The sequence below is a fragment of the Ailuropoda melanoleuca genome, chromosome 2 (genome assembly GCF_002007445.2).
Source record: "Ailuropoda melanoleuca isolate Jingjing chromosome 2, ASM200744v2, whole genome shotgun sequence".
NCBI lineage: Eukaryota > Metazoa > Chordata > Mammalia > Carnivora > Ursidae > Ailuropoda > Ailuropoda melanoleuca.
In genome coordinates this window covers 32,065,814-32,080,623 of record NC_048219.1, presented here as the reverse complement: position 1 = coordinate 32,080,623, position 14,810 = coordinate 32,065,814, and the positions used below count along the sequence as shown (strand labels likewise).

The following is a 14,810-nucleotide window of genomic DNA, read 5'->3' as shown; positions in this document are numbered from 1 at the left end:
ATGGAAAAACTGGCAAAAACAAACAAACAAACAAAACAAACCTTGAAAAAGCAACCATCCATTGGCTCTTTCACTCCAGTNTCCAGAGTCACACAGGGTCAATTGTGTCAATCAGAAAACATACTAAGTTTCATACAAAGTAGTGGTGTTAAGCACCAAAGATGGAAAAACTGGCAAAAACAAACAAACAAACCTTGAAAAAGCAACCATCCATTGGCTCTTTCACTCCAGGAATTGAGGAAGTTAGCAAAGATAGTGCATATTCTGTATAACACCTACGGATAGCTTATAAAACAATGGTGTTTTTCTGGGAGCTGTGTTTGGGAGCTCTGGGCTTATTCCCAGGTCCCCAAAAGCAGAAACTTTTCCAAGCTTCCATACTATCCAGCTGACAAACTGCAGTCTCATTATGGTCCAAAACCTGTGTCACTGGTCAAAGACCAGACAGAATGCATGTGTGCCCATACGTCTCCTTCTAGGTGACTAAAATAGACTTTCCTATGCAGTCACAGCCTGGCAAGAACAGGTTGAAATTTTATACAGCATCCCTCCGGGCACCAAAAGTTATAAACTATTGATAGATCTAAGCATGAGTATTTTTTACTTTTTCTGCAAATGCTAGATGTCTGATACATACTTTAAAAAGTGGGGGGTTTTGTTGTTATTGTTCCTTTAGATTTTTCAGTTTATGTATTACATCGGGTGTTAACACATGCTGGATAGTCTTTCCCTACTTTATGTTTCTTCACAGCACTTCGCACCTGGCGTACTTTATTGCTTTGTTTAGTGTCTGTCTCCATTCCCTAGAATGTGAGCTCATGAGGGCAGGGATATCTGTTTAGTTTGTTATTAAATCTCCAATGATCAAAGCAGTATTTTGCACAATTAGGGTCTCAGCAAATATTTATGAAAAATAATAATGAATGGATATATATATATGTATGTATGTCTGTGTGTATATGTGTGTGTGTAATAATATATATGTGTGTGTGTGTATATATATATCTATATATATAGGCAGATGAACAGCTGCGTAGGCCCTGCCAACTGTGAAAACTTAAGATAAAATTATAGTAATTAAAGTAGTAGAGGTATTTGCCCAGGAAGAGAAAACTAGACTAATGGAATAAGATCTACAGCCCCAAATACCTGTACTGCCTGAAAACTGTACATGATAGACTGAGATAGAAATGGTACAAGGGTGATGCATAGATATACAGAAAATGTACAGAATCCTAACCTGACACCATATAAAGAATATCAGTTCCAAGTGACTCAAATGCAAGAGGCATGACTTTAAAAACTTAGAAGGAACTGTAGGAGAATGTCTTTATGACCGAGGAGTAGGAAAGGATGTACTGAATAAACAAAAAAACAAAAAACAAACAAAAAAAAACCCCACACCTACCTTAAAGGGAAGTACTAATATAGTTGATTACACTAAAATTTTAAAAGCTTTATGTTATTTTAAACAAAATACAAAGACAAGCTTCGGGCCAGGATAAATAGTTGGAAGATGTGCAACTGCGAAAGAGTTGCATCCAAAGCATGCAGATTAGCAGAGAACATGATTATTAACACATCCCTAGGCACCACTACGTATTTTGATTAAGTATTATCATTTTACCATTTTGCCATTTCTTTCCATGGCTTATGCCCGCACCAATTTTAGGACTTTGGTAAATGTCACCTTCCGGGTAAAGTCTTCCCTAACTACCTTGTTTGAACTTGAGGTCCCACCTCTGCCCTCTTCAGGAACCCCTCTGCTTCTGCTTTTTCTGTGACACGTAGGACCATATGACACACTAGGCATTCTGCTTTCCTATTTGCTGAGGGTGTGTGGTCTCCCTCCTCTAACAACTCAGTAGAAAAACATGGGCAGCAGAAGAAACCTAGTAGGAAAATATAAAATAAAAATAATACAAGAATGTTCAATCTCACTAGTAATTAGAGAAATCCATGTTAAAATATAAGACATTTTATATCCATCATTTTTGAAAAATTTTAAATTCTGGCAATACCAAATGTTAGGGATGCTATGAACTCATGCTGGATTCATACGAATTGCTCCTGCCACTTTGTAGAGCTACGTGTTACATCTAATAACTTTAAAGATGCATACACCACAGAGAAAGCTCACAAATATGTGTCCAAGGAGCTTAACAATGTCCCCTGCAGCATTACTCCTTTTTGCAGTGTTTGGAAATAGCCCAAATGTTCATTCATATGAATGATTAAGTCAGAATATAAACATATAAAATACTATCTTAATGTTAAAATGAAAGAATCTAAGCCATTTCTATCAAAGTGGCAAAATCTTTAAAACATATTTAGGAAAATAATCTTCAGTTGGATGCCTACAGTGGGAAAGCATTTAAACAAAATTTTAAAACATGTAAAATGTTGCTGTATGTTTTTTGTGGGTGCAAGCATGTATTAGAAGCAGAAAAACGTGGAAATTTAGGAGTATAGTTATTTTTGTGGAATTAGGAAGGAATTCATGGGCTAACTTGCTTATATTTATAATGTTTATTTTTAAAAGAAAATATCTGAAGCAAATATGACAGAATGGTAATATCTGACTGGGCTGGGTGGCAGTACATAAGTTTTGGTTATAATTATGTCTATACTCAACTTCATGCTTGAAATATTTAATAAGAAAAGAAATAGGAGGGTACTTAAGTGTGACTGGCAGGGAATAAAGTTCAAGCCGTAGAATATCAAATAATATGGTGTGACATAGAAAAATTGTAAACTGAATTTTGTTGTTAATCATGACTGGATGCAAACCCAGATTCAGTACCTTCTTTTCATAACACTTAATGAGATTAGGCTTTGGAACCTGACGTTCGAGGTTTGAATCTTGATTCAGATACTTAATAACTGTTTAAAATTGGGCATCAGTTTTCTCATCTTGAAAGTGGAAAAATGAGATAAAATAGAAACTAAAAAAAAAAAGAAAAGAAAAAAAAAAAAGAGGAAATCTTCCCAGATAGGGAGACAAACCATGAGAGACTCGAGAGACTCGTAACTATAGGAAACAAACTGATGGTTGCTGGAGGGGAGGGGAGTGGGGGGATGGGGTAGTTGGGTGTTGGGCGTTAAAGAAGGCACGTGATATGATGAGCACTGGGTGTTATATGCAACTGATGAATTACTCAACTCTACATCTGAAACTAATGAGGTACTACTATATGTTGGCTAATTGAATTTAAATTAAAAAAAAATAGAGGAAATCAACAAAACCGAGTGTTGTCCTTCAAAAAGATCAACAGAACTTGCAAACTTTTAGCTAGGTTGATTAAGAAAAAAGAGACAACTCAAATAACTAAAATCAGGAATGAAAGAGGGGACGGTACTACCAACATTACAGAAATAAAAAAGATTATAAAGTGGAAAAATAATACCTCCTCATAACAACTATTCTGAGGATGAAATGAGATCATATTTGTGCAGTGTTCAANAAAAAAAGAAAAAAAAAAAAAAAAAAAAAAAAAAAAAAAGAAAAAAAAAAAAAAGAGGAAATCTTCCCAGATAGGGAGACAAACCATGAGAGACTCGTAACTATAGGAAACAAACTGATGGTTGCTGGAGGGGAGGGGAGTGGGGGGATGGGGTAATTGGGTGTTGGGCGTTAAAGAAGGCACGTGATATGATGAGCACTGGGTGTTATATGCAACTGATGAATTACTCAACTCTACATCTGAAACTAATGAGGTACTACTATATGTTGGCTAATTGAATTTAAATTAAAAAAAAAATAGAGGAAATCAACAAAACCGAGTGTTGTCCTTCAAAAAGATCAACAGAACTTGCAAACTTTTAGCTAGGTTGATTAAGAAAAAAAAGACAACTCAAATAACTAAAATCAGGAATGAAAGAGGGGACAGTACTACCAACATTACAGAAATAAAAAAGATTATAAAGTGGAAAAATAATACCTCCTCATAACAACTATTCTGAGGATGAAATGAGATCATATTTGTGCAGTGTTCAACATACGCCAAGGCACATGATAAATTGGAAGACAGGTACATGTTAAGAGCTCCAGCTTCTGATGTGAACAGCATGAGCTTGAATTTTTTGAATGTCATGCTTTCTCTCATTTTATTTGTTTCTTATAATAACCCTACCAGGTTGATGTTATTATTATCCCATTTTATATGTAAGAAAACTGAGCCTGACAGAGGTCAAATAATGTACCCAAGATTTTCCATCTCTTAAAGGAGAGAGAAGATTTAAACCAGATCTACCTCCAGAAAAATATAACTGAAACTTAATATCCTGGGTCTATTTCACTAGTTTTATTAATAAACTAAGTTGAATTTGTGTAAAATATTACAATATCCTTTAGCTTTTGTTTTCTTTCAGTAGGGAGTCAACCAGCCATTGCTGATTAAAACTAATAACAAGTATCTACTTAGTGTATGTATATGTAAGTCCAAACATATAAAATAGTTGCCATAATGGGATGTTGTTACTAGATAAATATTCCTGCCTTAAGCAGATTCTTGGTCTTGGAATATATTGGAAGATCAGTAGGCTGTGATATTCCATTATGTTGAGTTTCTCTCTCTCCCTCTTCTTTTTTTTTTTTTAACCATAGGCTCTTTTTCTTTTCATTTTTTTTTTCAGTTTCACTGTCTTCCCTGAAAAATGCTTATCTCTCTGCTTTCCATCTTCTTCTATCTTCTGTGAATCCAAATGGAACTTAACTTTTATTGGCACCAATTATTTTGAAAGAACACTTTTCTTAATGTAATTTTCATCAAGTCAGTTCCATTTATTAAGTGTTCATTCATTCATTCACTCATTCATTCTTTTATGCAGCAAACATAAAAGTGGTGACCATGAACTCCTCTCTGGGCTATGTTCCCGGGAAATAAGGGTTACTAAGGCTAGAGAGAGACAGAGGTAGAAATGGACAATCCCAGTGCAGAGTTACCTGAAGATTGGAATTGGTGCTGGAGAGCATGGAGTCCCCCCATTTAATAGGGGCACGCAGGAGAAGTGAGACAGAAATGGTGATGTTGCACCTGAAACTTCTATTTGTACATTTATTTACTGTATAGAAAATAATGCATAATCTTTGTAGAAAACTTGGAAAGCATAAAGACAAGAGAAAAGTAACCTACAATCATGCTACAGAGAGCCACTGTTAACAGTTGGTATATTTTTAAAGACCAACTTCTACACAGATGTACCCAAATTTTATAATTTTATTATATTATACATATTTTCTCATATCCTGAAAAATTTTTAAATTATTTTTATGCATGCATAATATTCTTCCATTTAGAAATACTAACATTTGCCTTATCATTCCTGTATTGGTTGTTTCCCTCTTATGAATAAGATTGTGATGATAATCTCTGTGCATAAATATTGGCCTGCATTCATGATTGTTTCCTTGAGAAGGAATCCTGAAGGTAAATTACAGATTAAAGGGTATGATCACTTTTAAGACTCTTGACGTTTTCTCCAGTGCCCTCTTCTTTACTGATCTCAAGGAAAGAGCTCAAGCCTTTAAGAGAGACAGATGAATTACAAATTGGAGAAGTTCTTTAAAAATTCCTACACAGAGGGCACCAGGGTGGCTCAGTCGGTTAACTGTTTGCCTTTGGCTCAGGTCATTATCCCAGAGTCCCGGGTCGAGCCCAGCATCAGGATCCCTGCTCAGCGAGAAGTCTGCTTCTCCCTTTGGCCCTTCCCCCTCTCGTGCTCTCTGTCTCTCAAATAAATAAATAAAATCTTTAAAAAAAATTCCTACACACTTCTGTGTATGTGTAGATATGCATATGAATGTGTACACGTTCCCAAAGAAGAGACACTCAGAGACACACACAACACATATATCCTGTCCTTATGATGAGGTCGTAGAATATATGTGAGGTTCAGTGGGGTGGAGTCTGGAGCCGACGACCAAGAAAGAATTCTTGAGGCGTCTTTGGTGCAAAATGGTTTATTAAAGCACTGGGACAGGACCCGTGGGCAGAAAGAGCTGCTGCCCCGGGTTGTGAGAGGTGGCTGATTATATACCATGGGGCTGGGGGAGGTGAGGAAAAAGGGAGGCTGAGAAAGCACTTTCATATGTCAAAGAAGACTTGCAGGACACTGGAGGCCTTGCTATTGTCAAGTTAAGGTCGTTGACCCCTCTAGAAGGTGTTAATAGTACAATAGTTGGGAGCTTCCCTGGAAAATGTTACTTTCCTCCTATCACGTGTCCTTATCAATGGGCTGCAGGTCCGAAAGAAATTCCATTTTATTTACATTTCCTTCTGCCTTAGCTTCCCTCAATTTTATGGAGGGGATGGTAATGTTAGGACTTCAGGAAACGGAATTATGGGTCTCTGGAAGTTAGGCTATTGATAAGAAAGCTTCTTCCTTGTAAATCACTAGGACATGCACAAACTGAGGGAGACTCAGGCCTCCCAGGATTGTGATCTCTGTCAGTAAATCATTTATTTTTTTTCCTTTCCTTAGATTTAGGGCAGCCAGGAGTGCAGAGTAATGTTGCATACATTGGGTGGGGGGGTGGTTTGCAGGGTGTCAGCTTCTGCTTTGTCTTCAGTCAGCCTTCTGTTCCCTCATCACTTAGAGGCATCATGTACCCTCTCTTGCAGAGTGCTTAAAATGGGCTGTCTTTGTTAATTTCTTTTGCTAGTGGTGGTGTGTTTGTTTTATCCACCTCTGTATTTCCAGTGCCTGGCATATGGTAAGAAGTTAGTAAATGTTTCTTGAATGAAAGAGAATGAAGAAAGACAAGACCATTAAATAATTGTTTACTTTTTTAAACATCTTGTTTTATTTGTTTTCAGCATCCAGCAAGACATGGTGGTGAACCCTGGCTCTAGATCTTCATGATTGAGAGACTCTTTTGCACAACACAAAGGTAAATATTTGAGGCTGGTCGACTTTCTGGTATTAGGAAAATCTTCCTCTCTGGGAAGATGGCTCACAAATGTCTCTGAGTCCTCTTCAAGTGATGGCTTTTGTGCTTGGTGTTCTTCCTTAAAACCCCCTAGAGGGTTCATGGAGCCTTTGGGAATACCTGCTTGGGGTGGCTTTTCTCCTAGCTGCTTTGTGTTTGTGGTTAGAGAAAGGGAATATCGATTCCCTCTCTTCTTTTCTTTAAGCACCTAGCAAGCATCATTAGGAGTTTCAAGTTTTCCTGTCTGGATTTTCTGCCTCTACCAGTAGGTGGTCTGAAATTGGCTTGATTTTAAACACGACTATATTAGCTCTCCCTAAATGCCCTCTGTTTTCATATATTTACCAGCAGCAGGAACCATTCTCCGTTGTTGAAACTGAAGTCAAACCATATGTAAAATAAATGTTTCTACATAGAAAACAGACTTGGAGATTTACAAGCTTAAGGAGCAAGTGCTATTATTTTGAGGTCCTAAACTTTTAAATGATGGTGACACTGAAATCTGTACTTCATACAGGGAGCCAAGAAGGCACAATTGAAAATGCCTATTCTTTTGACAAATTAGTAGCATTCATTGCAGTATCTATTTCTTGTTTACCAGGGATAATGCTGAATGAATCACAGACTGGTAGATGGATGTCCCTTCTGAACACTTTTAATTAGCACTGCCTATTAGGATGAACAGTGTTGCTTTCCTGCCGTAGATTACCCCCCAACCCCCCCTTACATGGAATAGAAATCTTATTCTCCACAAGGTAATATTCATCTCTTCCCCAACCAGACAAGCATAGAAAATTAAACAATGGTCCGTTAAAAAGCCCAGATAATGTATTTATCATTTCCAGTTTATGTGAGTTTGCAAGGCAAATAGGAGTGGGAGCTATTCGTTATGGGACCTTGGGGAACAACGGGACTCAGGAGGGAGCTGGGAGGTTGGAGGATCTGAGACTTGTAAAAATTCATTAAAAATATGAGGTGCTATTGGAGACAGAGGAAATTAATTACTCTCAGGGACTCAAATGTCACTACTCATTTAAGTGACCTGGCAAGGAGGCTGAGAAACCTGTACTGGGAGGGCTTGTGTAGTGGAGAAGGCTGGGAGCTGGGATTCCTCAGCTGTCAATTTTTGCATTTCCTTGGTGACTTATTGACATGTTAACCTGGCTTGCACCCCAGCCTCCTCTAATGAGTAGAGTCAAATGAGAAATGGGGGCTGCGATGGCGGGGAGCTCTCTCCCCTGTAGTTGGCCAGGGTATTCGGACCAGCTCACCAGGCACGTAAGCAGCCGCGGACCTGAGGGAAGCCTGTAATTTACCACAATGGAGAGAAGACGCTGATCATTTGCAGCTGGACTGAGTTTGGTCTTTTATTATTGCTTTTCCATCCACAAAGCTATTCTCTGAGGTGGAGTGAATTTGGAAAGACAAATTAAGGTTTTCTACCTAAGGAGAACTGGGGAGCAGTAGCTTCTGAAAACAGTCATCTTTTCTAGATTGCCTGTCTAATAAATCTCTCTAATGCATTCTGCCTATAGACAGAGGTTGAAAATATATAGATATGTGATGACTTAAAAGTTTAAAATCAGTAAACACTCAGAATAATGGAGTAAAAGCTTTCTTAGATGTGTGCCTTACCAAGACTGGGAAGTCACAGTTTTATTCTTGAACTCTGCTACTAACCAGCTGTGAGATACAGCATAAGCCATCATGATGCTCCAAGCCTCTGCTGTATTATTTATACAATGGGAACAATAATATCCATCTTCTGTGTTTGTCAAGGACAGTGTATCCAAAAGAGCTTTGAAGGGTGGAGCTATGTAGGTGTGTGGTAGCCCTATCACCAATTGGTATGTTTTGTTGTTTAAGAGTCTTTTTTTTACACATTGGGGCTGCTCAGTGATCTGTGTTCCTATGTGGGTCAAAGTTGAGGGCTCTGCAGAATTCTTCTGGCTTGTTCATTTGGGAAAGGTGAATCACCAAGCCAAAGAAGGAAACACTGCTTTGGGGGAAAAAAAAAATTCACATGGCATTAAAAAAAAAAAAAATTGAAGCATAGCTTTGGAGGGAGTTGGAGCCCAGGATGTTCACCTCTGGGAGCAGTCCTAAGTACCATGTCTCCAATTCAAGAAAGTCCTGTCCCTTTGCAGCAAATGCAAATCATGCATTGAAGGTGGTGGAAGAGATGTTTGAAGATTATTCATCTATTCCTAGAAAGGGGTGGTGGGAAGATAAACTAGGGCAGGGTCAGTGAAGACAGAGAAGAACAGAGAACTTTGAGAGGCCTTGGAAAGGAAGGAATTCCAGGCTTTCACATAGTTGGGGGGTGGGGGGGGTGCGCTTTGAAGAAGGAGCAGCGCAGTGACTAAGCTGTAGAGCGTTCTCAAGGTGCTAGTAATGTCCTTAATAGAAATGGGGGGAAATGCAGAACTCAAGGAGCTCTGAGAGGTAAACAATGATCATACAGACCAGACAGAAAGAAGCCCAGAAGAGCAATGTTGGGGTCGGTGCTGAGAGGGAGGGTGCCTCAGAGGATGAGCAGTGCTGTGCTGGGTGAGCAGGGGTTTGAGGCCGGGCATTGCGCTGAGCAGCAGCTCCGAGCCACATGGAACTAGAGCCACTTAACTGCACATTGCAGATGCTGGTTTGAGAGCGGCACACTTGTCCTGTTACATTTCCTCGGCAACCAGAGTTTTGTACCCCAGCATGCGCTCAGTGATTTTCCAAGGCTTCTGTGCTGTTGTTGTCTCCTGAAAGTAGACTTGAAGGACTGCGTGCCTATTCTCATTAGCCAGCCCTGTAGTGACCCATCCCGAGCATGCACAGAAGGCATCCCCAGGGACCCAATTCTGAATATTGCTAAAGCTACTGTCCCCATTCCTTAGTGTTCTTTGGAGCTTTTATGCCACTTACCTTTTAAAATTGCTTGAAAGCTACCAATTGAAAGCTACCATAACTGAGCTATTGACTTTCTATTTATTGTGTTAACTACATTGTGTCCATTTGAATTCATTTACAGCCATCATGTCGTCCTAGTGAGATAGTAATAAGATAGGAAAAATTTTTCACACTAGTCTTCCTCCGTTTTATCTTCCTTTGTGAATTCATCTCTTTGGTGCCTCCTGTTTGCCTCCTTGTTTGTTTTATTTTCTCAGATTCTATTTACCCTTCAACTTTTCCTCTTCTGATAAAAATCACACATCCTTCAACTTAGTTGGACATAGGAGATTCTTGAGACCAGGGGGTTCAACTGTAAAAACTTTGAATGAGTCCTTAACCACATGGCAGCTTTCTGTATCTGGTATTTTTGATGGTAGTCCTGTTGCTTTCCAAAGCTGAATGTCTTCGATTGGAATCTCTGCTCCAACATGTAACAGCTGTCTAACACTGAGCAAATCCATTTCTTTAAGCTTAATTTTCACATTAGTAAAATTAAGGTAACAATAATACTTTTCATACAAGATCGTTATAAGAATTTAATGAGAGAGTGAATGTGAGAGAGTCTGGCACATTATATATTGTTAATGAATGTTAGCTGATGTTGTTTATAACAATATATAAGGGTATATATAAATCCTTGAAATGGAAAAAGCAAATGTGTTGATCTTTGGCAACAAGGAAGGGAGATGCTAGAAAGACATTCTCCCATTCTTTGGCTGGGCTTAGAAAATGGACATCCCTAGTGATGAAGGCATTGAAAGCAGCTAAATGTGTGGGTGCACAGGAAGCCTTCCCTGGCCAGACAGTGACCTGGTACCAAACAGTCAGAAGGCCTGTTGGGCTCCCTGAACTTCTGCTGGGCATCTGGAGAGCATCTAAGTCAACCCTGCCCCAGAGACAATATTCCTTCCAGATAGTACAGCGGTTTGTACTATGCCAGTGTGTCTAAATTGAATTGCCTTACTCAGAATTTAGTTTCCTGTATGTTTCCAGTTAGGGTGGAACATGGGGGAAATTCTTGGGAGATTGGAGGACAGAAGGGAAGCCGCAGCCTCCCTGCAGCGCACATACTATTGCCGGTCTGCTGACTCACCTAGTCGGCACAAAGCTGCATCCGGGCGCTCAACTGCTCTCCCTTTTCCCTGCTCCATCTCCAACTTCTCCAACTCCTCATCCAGATGCGTGTTTAGCTACTTGAGAAAAGGCCCTGGCTGCAGTAGGTCACCCACATTGGCAAGCTGGGAAGCAGTGAAAGCCAAGGTTCCAGTTCGTTTTCATGGAGTTTCAGCACATGCTTATGGGTTCCAGGTTGCTCCTGACCCTCCCCATCATTTATATCCATCCTTCCTTCCTAACTGCCTACTCAGTGGACTTCAGGCTCCAGCATCAGGTGTGATTCAACAGACATACAGACTGCTTAACCAGTTCCCACAACTGCTTAAGGTCAAATTCCTCTTTAAATAAATAATACATATATATTTATTTTGCATATATATAGTATTATAAATAGTATATATCCTATATATATATAGTATTTATCAGAGGAGCAGACCCAAGCGCTGGAAGATTATATATGGGTTTGGGTGTGTGTGTAGATCTACCAGTGCTTGTTTCCGCATCTGTGGTTGATCCCCACCTGATACAGCAGCTCATAAGCTTTTATAATGGGGAACTCTCCACTCCACAGAGCAGCCCGTTCCTGTTCTGCCTCCCAGCTACCATTCCTCTTTCTGTGATATGACACAAAAGAAATTAAATTTGTAAGCCACAAATGTTGTTTTTCAGCCCAGGGTATATCTCACTTTCTCCTTAGGATTTCTGCCCCTCTCAACCCGAAATGCTTGCATAAACTCATTGCTGTGGCCCCACCCACTAAAGTTTTTTCTCTCTGGTTTCTCACCTTTGGAAGTTTCAGAACCAGACTCTTCGTGAAATTAACCCTATAAATATGAATATACTAGAGTGGCTCTCCTAGCCATTCCATTTCCCCAGACCCATCTCCTCTTCATCCTCATGCCCTGTGAAGACAACACCTTGATTCTGAATGTTTACAAGACACAGTGTGATACAGTGGGAGAGAAGCACAGAATTTAGAATCAAAACATCGTGCTTGTCTTCTGCCACCACAGAGCGCTGACTGCTTCTGCTTGTTATGTAGCTTCTGAGGGCCTCAGTTTCTTCAGCTATAAAATAAGTCTACTGAGAGCTGATCTGCCAGTTCTCGGGCCTCCTGTGAGTCCAGTGATCCCTGAGCTGCTCTGCATGTTTGAGGCCCTTTATTCTTGATGTCTGTTTCCCCAGTCTCAGATTAACTCACACCTAGGTTAGGAAATGCCAATTACGATCAGATGTTGAGCCATAAAATTCACAAGACAGTAGCAAATCAGAGCACTCTTATTTTTTAATGAAAATAAATACCTTGAAACAGTCGTAACCTAAATTCTTATACTACTCAAGGTCTACCATGTAACTTTTTGCCTAAATTGTTTCTTGAAGATTTAGGTTGAAGAAATTGAGCGAGCAGTGGTTCCTTTTAAGATAGATATATAGATCAAAATCACTTATAAAAAATATTACAGAGGTGGCCAAAAAGGAGAAAACATTTAAAGAAAACATTTAAACATTAAACATTAGTTTAAAATGAATAAAAATCAAATGCAAAAAATAGAACAGGATAGAACAACCTATTATTGAGATGACTGCAAAAAGGAACTCGGAGTTATAATGAAGGGAGTTTTAAAAAGTGACACAACCAAGGGATGAAACCAAGAACGTACAAATGAAACTGTTATGAATGGATAATGTAGATGTCCATTCAAAGAAAGAGCCTGTCTGTGCTCTCTGGCAGAGGAGGTTTTCCATGTGAGTAGGACAGATGACCATCGTATTCTTCAGTGCAATATGGGCAACCAATTATGAGCTCACAATCTGGTTAGAAAAGTCTGTAATTGGCAGGTGTATGGCTGTCAGATAAAGATGTGGAGGATGTGTGTGACAGCTGAAAGCCACTTTTGTGGCCAACCCTCACCCTGCTCTCCTGCACACATTTATCATCGAACAACAGCCGAAGTTGAAGGAATAGCAGGCTTAACCCTCCCCCTCACTGCATGTGTGCACATGCATGCACACACACACCCTGCCTTCTCACAAGGATCAAAGGAGTGCTATAGCACCATGACTGGCACATGGTGGGTCCTCAAGAAAGTGTTTATTGGATGGGTACATGTATTAATGAATTGCCAAGGAACTCAAGGGGAGAGTCTAGAAAAATCAGTAGACATTATGACAGCATCCTGGACAAAATGAAATGGGGGAAAAAATGCCCAGGAGAATTACTTTACTGGAGATTTAACATGTTGATGTTCGTAACACCTATCCTGCCAAAGGTATCCTATTCACAATGAATGAAGCAACAGAACGGGATTAAATTGGCACAGCTGGAGGAGGTCTGCCTGCATGTGAAGAGCTGAATGTTATCTCCAGGCAACGGATGGAGTTGTAACATGAGGATTCTTATTTTTAGTGTTGGGGAGAAAATGAATTTGAACCAGAAGACACCGAGGGTTGATAAGAGAAGATCAGGGCTTGAGGGAGGGAGTGGATATATAATAAGCACAGACCAAGAGGGCTAAGCAAAGAACTAGAATAGAGAGAGGCCTGTGGAAGGGGATCTTGTTATTACAGAGTGCCATAAGAAAACATAATGAGGTCTGCCTGGGCATCTGGTCAACTCAGGCCCCCAGTGCTTGGGACAGGCTACATCAGAGTAGACACCTAAGGGTTAGGGAATCAGTTTCCCATGGGGGAAGAAGACCAGCAACAATCCTGTGTGGACAAGTCTGCATCCTTTGGGGAATGGGGAAATTCTTTATGAAATCACTTAACAGGATGTATATACTTGTCTGTTTGCATTCTTTTCTTACTCTTTATGTTCTGTGGTGCCAGGTCCATGGTTTTTTTTTATTTTTGATTTTTTCCAAATCTTTATTTCTAGCATCTAACTCTAAGAATTAAAAAAAAAGGTCACTGAACCCAGACCTGTCTGGCTGAAATCTGTGATCTGCCCACTATTCCCCAAAGCTTCAGAGCCTGCAATTGAGTAGATGCTCCCTAAAGATTTGGAGAGAAGGAGGGGTGATGGATAATGATAACAAGGTAGAGAAGAAAATTTGGGTACAAATAGACTTTCAAAAGATCTCTTCTGAACAGATGGTAGACAAATGGGCCTGACACATGTATTCTGGAGAGATCATCTGGGATGATCCCACATACATGTGGGACTGAACCACACAGAGAGGGAACTGGAAGAGAGTTACACCACTAAACTTTGGGATACATCCACAGGGAAGCCAGACCGTAGCCAAGGTGTAAGAATGTCAGAATGTTGGGAGAGGGAATGAGATCAAGTCTTAGGTAAAGCAGAAAACTCTGCTGGNATGAAACATGAGAGACTATGGACTCTGAGAAGCAAACTGAGGGCTTCAGAGGGGAGGGGGTGGGGGGAATGGGATAGACTGGTGATGGGTAGTAAGGAGGGCACGTATTGCATGGTGCACTGGATGTTATATGCAACTAATGGAGCATCGAACTTTACATCGGAATCTGGGGATGTACTGTATGGTGATTAACACAATATAATAAAATAAAATTAAAAAAAAGAAAACTCTGCTGGCTGGTTCTTCTACAGTGAACTCACCCTACCCCACTTACCCTACCTCTCCCCTCAGACCTCATTTTGCTAGTTTTGCCCCTGTAGCAACCTTAGAAGAAATTCTTTTCATGTCTAGGGATGAGAAAATTAAGACTCACATTCAGAGTTTTGTGAAACTCACTAATGCCAGGAGTGAGTTTGAAAGGGAGTCATCAGAATTAACCTACCTAGGCACCAAATATTGTGAGTGTTTAAATTTGCTGCAAGATGATTCTCTCAAAGGAAATTTCT

The 14,810-nt window shown here is 39.8% G+C and overlaps 1 protein-coding gene and 1 pseudogene across 9 annotated transcripts in view; one reads left to right on the top strand and one right to left on the bottom strand.

The window, feature by feature from the left end:
• DAB1 (DAB adaptor protein 1) overlaps positions 1-14,810 on the top strand; it is a 1,110,909-nt gene that overhangs the window by 508,070 nt on the left and 588,029 nt on the right. For all 9 annotated transcript variants that reach the window (XM_034653311.1, XM_034653315.1, XM_034653282.1 and 6 more), the window contains one exon: positions 6,819-6,892. The gene's annotated coding sequence lies outside the window, so the exon portion shown is untranslated. The remainder of the gene's footprint in view (positions 1-6,818; positions 6,893-14,810) is intronic.
• The window catches only part of LOC100473068, a 101,033-nt pseudogene that overhangs the window by 14,164 nt on the left and 72,059 nt on the right, over positions 1-14,810 (bottom strand).